The 7,336-nt window shown below is 39.2% G+C and overlaps 1 long non-coding RNA gene across 1 annotated transcript in view; it reads left to right on the top strand.

Moving 5' to 3' along the window:
• LOC118452735 overlaps window positions 1-3,416 on the top strand; it is a 9,379-nt gene extending 5,963 nt beyond the window's left edge. Inside the window, exon 3 of the long non-coding RNA XR_004842553.1 lies at window positions 3,333-3,416. This is a non-coding gene — a long non-coding RNA (uncharacterized LOC118452735). The remainder of the gene's footprint in view (window positions 1-3,332) is intronic.
• Window positions 3,417-7,336: the final 3,920 nt, after the last annotated feature.

Raw genomic sequence — 7,336 nt, 5'->3', positions numbered from 1 at the left:
CAGGAATGTGAATGTTTGCCAAAAGAGCTGAGCAACTACAGAACTAGACATTGTGTGAGCAGCTTCAATTTCACACGTGATGTCTTTGGGATAGGTGTTTAGCATCTGACAATTGACTGCCTCCTCAACCATGGCCAGACCTAATTTATTATTAAAGACAAATGAAAGGACAGGGATTTTATTGAGAATAGAACGATCCTTTAGCCAATGTTATATTATTTTTGCAAGAGAAGATTGCATAGTCAGAATCAGACTTGGAAAATGGTGTGAATGCAATGCTGGGACATTTGCCTTGGATCCTCAGCAGAAGATTTGTGCTAGTAGTGCCAATTGAATCTTAGGAGAACAGTGATATAACCAAACAGAGGTTTAGAAAAGACAGATAACCTTCAGCAATCTCTTTCAGGTTTTAGAGGCTTTAGGAAAAGTTAAGGCACACCAGTCAGAGCTGTGCAATTTCCAGTACCAAAGTGGGATGGAAGGAGAAGCGCAGAAGCAGAGTATAATGGAGGTGAAGAGGATCAGCTTTCATAGTTTCTAATTCATTCATCCTCTTCCTTGATAAATTCACAGTGGCAGAAGTCCTTTTATAGCATCAGTCAGCAAAGTTCAGTGTGCAATGATAGCATCTGTTCATTTATCAGGTTACTCAGATTGTAAAGTAGAATATAAGAATGCTGTTGGAAACTGCCAAGGAGCTCACATGGACACAGCTAAGCCTCTGAAAATTTATTTCTAGACTAGTTTTGTCTTAGGACAAGACATCAATACCTTGAATATTCATTTACATTCTTAAAATGTGGAAGAATTTACTTATCTGCCTGTCAGGGCAGAGGGAATTCCCTTAAGAAACTGATTTTTGGGTTGCTTTGGCTATTGAGTAATGACATCTTCCAGGACCAGGAAGGGATTCAGCAAGGAAAAGCTCAATTAGGATTTGGGACTTTATACATACAAAGTTTATTCTTTTTCTGAGTGTCAATTTAAGAATAATTAAAGGAAAAAAGTGTAAGTTTATATATGATCTAGTCTGGCTCTTTACTTACATGAATAGAAGTTACTTTAAAAAAAAAGTTTGTTATGATTTCTAAGAGTACGTGTCATTAAGGTTTCATTGGTGTCATGGAAAAAGAATTCACCCAGCTTTCTCTGCACATTCACTGCAGAATGTCAATAGTGCATTAGTAGGTTCATACAAAGAGACAAGGTATGAAGGACAATACCTATGAGTGTCTCATGAGGACTGGTACTTAGGTCTGTATGCTCTCAGAAGCAGGCAAAGCTACATTTCAATTGAAAAAGGAAAAGTAGGACACAAGTAGGATGAATGTGTAATTGTACACATTACAAAGTTTTTGAAGGAGCTTAGTTATTCATTAAAAAACAGATTTAGAACAGATCTAGGGCATCTTCCCTGCAGGAGGTGACTGAAAGATAGTGTAATGCTGGAGCAGTGGATAATGCAGGCTGATACTAACTCTGTATTGCTCAGGGAAAACAAAAATGAATCCTCAGTAACCAAAAGTACTGATAGCTACCAAAAAATATTGGCACTGATGTGTAAGCATTCCCCATGGTGTAAAATTCTCCCAGAAAGGAGCAGTTTTATATTTTATCTGATGAACTGGAATGAATGGTTATGGAATTGGTACCTATAGCAAACGATGGAAAGGTTGGGGGAAAAAGCAAATGAGTGATTTACTGATACTTTCTGGTGGCAAGTATCCAGGACAAATGGTTTCTTTTGTAGGATGTTCAGTTCCTTGGTAGACTAAAGGAATTAAGGGAGAGATGTTTGTAAAGGAAGCTATAGCAGAGGGGTCAAGGTTCCTAATAAAAGGTACAGCAACTATAAGATGCTAGTAGTGGTCAGATATACACTGTGGCAAAAAAAATGGCTGGTGACTCAGTAACATTTTTCATTATGAAAACAGAAAAACTTGCTCCATTGTTCCTGGATAGTTCCAAAACGGGACAAAGAAACAATGTCCCAGCCCCAGTGAACCGCTTCCTTCACATTTTGCCCATGCTGTAGTATCAGAGTGCAGCACTTCCATACTCTATGCTGAGCACCGTGTGGGTCTTTGCAGGATTAACACCTCAAAAATCTAGGAAGTAATAATGTATAAAGAAATGTCATGGTCACAGTTGCAGCACTGTGTATGCAATATGATATTGGAGTAAAAATAGCTAATACAGTTTGGGGCTAAATTCTCACAGGTGTCTTGTCACAGAGAATATTATTTTCTGTAAAGCTGCAGTGTGATTATATTCAGAATGCTGCATTAAATGTAGGGCACCTCGTTGCCAGAAAAATATTGAAGAGATTTCAGAGAAGAGGATTAAAAACAATTAGGGAGGTGGAGGGATCATTTAGGTGGAAAGATTAGAAGAGTTAAATATGCATAGACTAGATGGCTGACAAAAGTCCACTAATAATGTAAAGGGTAAGAAAACACCGGAAGATAGAGATTATTTAGGATGTTAAATGGAATAATAGCATAAGATATGTTCCAATCTAAGTTCAATTACTCCTAGATACACCATATTTTACTAGACTAAATAATTCCCTGACAGTGATGTCTATTAGGCTGTCACAGGACTGGCTTGTGCAGCAAGGTTAGTTTATAAATTGCAGTACTTTTCAGAGATGTGACAATACATTTTCTTACAGAGCAAAACTTCAACAACAGATACAAACCACAAGGCTTGTCAGGCACTGCAGCAGCAGCTTTGGCCCTACCACTTTCTTCTCCTTCTTCTTCTGGACATTTTTTTGTTTTGCTGTCTGATCTTGAGAAACTGTTGGCTCTCCTGGTTGTCTGCCTCTTCAGCTGGCAAACCTGGAGCAATTATGCTCTGTCTTCCTGGACCAATTGCTATCCCTACCAACCAGTGGCTACTTCTCACAAGCATAAATAAGTATTTGGATAGCAAAGAGAAACCACAAAGACTGTAGCTACAACCAACCAGATGCAGAAGGGACACCAGAAGACAGGAGAAATGTGTGTACATCTCATTTTTATATCCATTTATGCAATATATAACAGCCTTTTAATTTGGGGCAGACTATTCTGTTATGTGGACTTTCAATTTGTTTGCAAATTAACAAATAGGGTAAAAGCCCCATTTCTAAAACTAAATAAAACAAAATATTTGTAAATCAACAAGATTATATCCTATTTACATTTTTGTTTAATAATTTCATGTCTCTCTTCCTCTCTTTTGTTTTCCTTGTTCTCCCAGCAGCTCCTGCACTACGCTATTCCATCACAAGCTGAAAAGTATTTGAGTTTCACATGCTATTTTGTCATGGTTACTCACACCTGCAGATTGTGGGAACAAGTACGGAATCTGCAGGTGTGGTGGCTGAGCCAGACACCAGAGATATCCTTGGCCTTGTTGGCCGCAAGCCATAGGATAACTGAACAAGAGCTAAGTCAAAAACAAGGTCAATGTTGTGACCAATGGACCTTGCAAGATGAACTTTGTTTCCATATAAGGCTTGGACTCAGTGCTTGCCAGATAGAAAGGTGATAAGAGAAAAGTAGAGGCTTTGTTTTGGAATGGGTATAAAAGGATGTAAAGCATTAAATAAAGTGATTCTGTTGCTGCTTGCGCTTCTCCATGAACTCGGGGTCCGTGCCTTCATTGCCACAGCAGATTTGTCTAGTGACTTTTGTTTACTATAATTGCTTTCAAATCATGAATTTTCAGAAAAAAAGAACTGTTCTTCAGCTAAGATTTCTACAGTTAATCTCCCTATTGCTTTGTGTGCATGAATATATGTACACACAGAGACACACAACACATATATTATTTGCTCTTTTAAATGACATTTAGCTGTTATTGCAGTGCATACTTCAAGAGTAGGCAGTCAACAAGTAGATCAATATGAGGCTCTCTAACTCTTTAACAAATAAAGTATAGCATGTGTGCTTGAATACCTTATATCTTAACTAAATTTTCTTTCAGGGTCAGCAGATAGAAACCCTGTTTCTGTAAATGTCTTGGCATATCTTTATGGATACATTTCCCATAAGCAATTTTTATGAGTTTTATCTTCTTGTGTTCTTTGTAAGTTGGAAAAAAAGACCTAACAGAAATAAAACCAGACCTTTCAGAGACAAAACTATAAAATTAATGGGCCTGCATAATCCATTCAAAAAAGAAGTTTAAACATATACAATGTTGTTAATCTATTGGGGAAGAGCACAAATATGAACATTATACCTTCAGATATAATAACTAATTTGGTTATACTTGGACTTAAATCCAGCTAAAAAATAGGGAGATTTCACCCCCCAAAAGATCTGTATCCATGTTTTATTACATCTGTATGTGTTGAAAATACATAGATCTGGGCCTTCATATCTTTTTGGAGATTGGAATAGTTTGAGGGGCTATAAAGTAAATAAGAGGAGATTTCAAGTTTGTTGCTCAAAAAAACTTACCAAAACCATAACTCCATCCCCCAAATCCAGTTGCTTTGATAATGGAGCTGTAACACCTTACCCAAAATAATATAGGCATGATGCATCTCGTTATGTGAAAAGGCCTTTGCCTGGTCTGTGCTCTAGAAATAATGCAGAAGCATGCAATGGGTTTTGAGAGCATTTTAAGCTATTTTATGCCAGAATTACACATATAAAGGAAAAAACTCCTGTCTCTCTAATCCTGGTCTGATGGGGTCAGGAAGAGCATGAGACTGTTCCATGTGACAGCTGTTTCAAACTACCCTTTCCTGAAATATTTGTGGAGTGTTGACGTTACTCTAATAGTGGCACTGACATATGAATTAGTAGTGTCCTGGCCCACATTATTCATCTCAGCAACTGACTTGTGGTGGAATTTGCTCGTCAGCAGATTGTATTTGATGAACTGACTGGTTTATATCCATTGCTATTCTCAAATACATTTTGTTTCCTCCCTGATTTGTTTTCTGTCAAGAGCTAGTAGAAAGTTTTATGCCTTAATATCATTGATACATTTGTGCAAAGATCACTGCTTTGTGTCATGAAGTGGTGGGCTGTTGCCAATGCCACCAGACCTGCAGTGGTCACTGATATGATGATACCAGGATGCCTGAGTTGTCAATCCATGTGTTCACATTGCTCATCTGAGAAAGCACCTGCTCCATCCCCTGTGGCCCCTGTGGCCATGGGAGCATGTCTGGCACTTGTGGTGTGATCAGAAGAACAGGTCTTTTTTTTGTCCTGCTCCAGTGGCAGTTCTTGTACCCAAGGCTGCCAACAGGTACCCCCAGACAGGACAGGCGCTTGACTTGCATACCTTGTTATTCTTTTTCTCATTTCCTGACCTTAATTAATAGAGCAATCTGCTCTATTTACTCTTTTCCCCCCCAATATTCCCAGTTTTGTTGCAACTGGACACAAACTTGGCATTTATGATACTGTTGCCTAGGTAATCTCAGCCCTATGCGCAACTGGCCTTGCAAGACTCTGGTCCCCAAAATATTGCCAGTGCTCCCCTCCAGCTATCTGTCACTGGTACTTCTCCCATAACTCCTCCCTAACCACCTGTGACACCCAGCCATCCCTCATGGCACCCTCTGCAACTTTTTTCAGCTTTTCACACTGTTTTCTGTCATGTCCAGCAGTTTCTTATGCCATGTCTTGTAGTCTTCCATGTCCTTGTCAGTTAGCTGAACGTCTCTTAAACTAGTCTTTCACCTGCAGCCATAACACCTTGAACTATGTGTTATTAGAGAGTTTATGTACTTAAACTTGTATGAACCCAGAGGTGCTGGAGGAACTGCATTTATAGGGTATGAACAGATTGTTTATTAGATAGATAGTTGATAATGTTGCCTATGGTTTCCCAGTGAGCAAACGGTATTTCAAAAGCATCATCACAAATCAAAGGACAGTTTTTCATTATTAGGTAAGTCATAAGGTGGCACCTTCTTGAACTTCTTTTCCAACTAAGTGTTAGAGCAAAGCCTCTAAGACTTTACAGCCTCGTTGGTACCTCTTTTCCTAAGAGATTGCAATGGGAAGCATACTGGGAAGTACAGGTTACTGAGTGCCATAGGTTTAGGCATTTTCAAGGGCATGGGGCAGAAAACCACCTCCAAGCTGCAGGAGGTGGCTAGAAGCATGTCCAGCTGGTTGACAGATCCCTGCCTTGGGAAGCATCAGTGATAGCCAGCTGGAAAGCAACAGAAATATGGGAAGAGGGCCTGAAATTCAAGTGTCTCTCTGAACATGTGGCAATTATACACACTCTTAAAAAAAACTGATTGGATTGCTGCAATCAAATGTGACAACTGGGTAACCTTCACCAACTCTTATTATCCTTCAGAAAACAGAACTGTCTTTTACTACCATCATTTATATTTTGACAAAAGTGATTCACTGTTACGAAAACAGCATGGCAACTTAAAGTAGAGTGTAAGAAATGGTGATTTTTGAAACCATGCTAGAAGTACAGTGCTCAGAAACATTTTATTTTCTCTATTATCAGGCATCGCACTGATGCCTTTTCCTTTCAGTACAATGCATATAACTTGTTCGCTTTGGTTAAAAGTGAAAGAACTCCAGTGTTTATTATCCTTAGCAGTAGGCAGAAATATGTCTCAATGAATTTTTTTATAAATCTGAACTGTAATATAATATCTAATGAAGATGCTGCACTTCGCAAGAAGCAACTACTGCACAAAGCGTTCAGAGTCCTTGCAAATTATGATCCCTAGAAAAGTCTAATTCTGATTAATTCTCTCCCTCACATTGATCAGGATGTCAGAAGAGGTGAAAAAACCTGGATGTGAAATCACTCATTAATATGAAAACATGGCAAAATCCAATGTTTCAGTTTAGGAATAAAATTGATATAGAGATATCTGATTAAAGAATTTTCAGAAGAAAAAGGAGGTTTATAGAATCATAGAATCATAGAATGTTTTGGGTTGGAAGGAAGCCCTAGAGGTCATCTAGTCCAACCCCCATGCAGGAGCAGGGACACCGCTAACTAGATCAGGTTGCTCAGAGCCCCATCCAACCTGGTCTTGAATGTTCCCAGGGATGGGGCCTCCACTACCTCTCTGGGCAACCTGTTCCAGTGTTTCACCACCCTTATTGTAAAGAACTTCTTCCTTATATCTAGTCTAAACCTACCCTGCTTCAGTTTAAAACCATTACCCCTTGTCCTGACACAGCTGGCCCTACTAAAAAGATTTTCCCCATCTTTCCTATAGGCCCCCTTTAGGTATTGAAAGGCCATAATCAGGTCTCCCCACAGCCTTCTCTCCTCCAGGCTGAACAAGCCCAACTCTCTCAGCCTGTCCTCATAGGAGAGGTGCTCCAGCCCTCGGATC

This window comes from Egretta garzetta, unplaced genomic scaffold (assembly GCF_000687185.1).
Source record: "Egretta garzetta isolate BGI_Z169 unplaced genomic scaffold, ASM68718v1 scaffold817, whole genome shotgun sequence".
Classification (NCBI taxonomy): domain Eukaryota; kingdom Metazoa; phylum Chordata; class Aves; order Pelecaniformes; family Ardeidae; genus Egretta; species Egretta garzetta.
The sequence above is the reverse complement of the archived record's forward strand: the minus strand, read 5'-3'. Positions and strand labels throughout refer to the sequence as shown.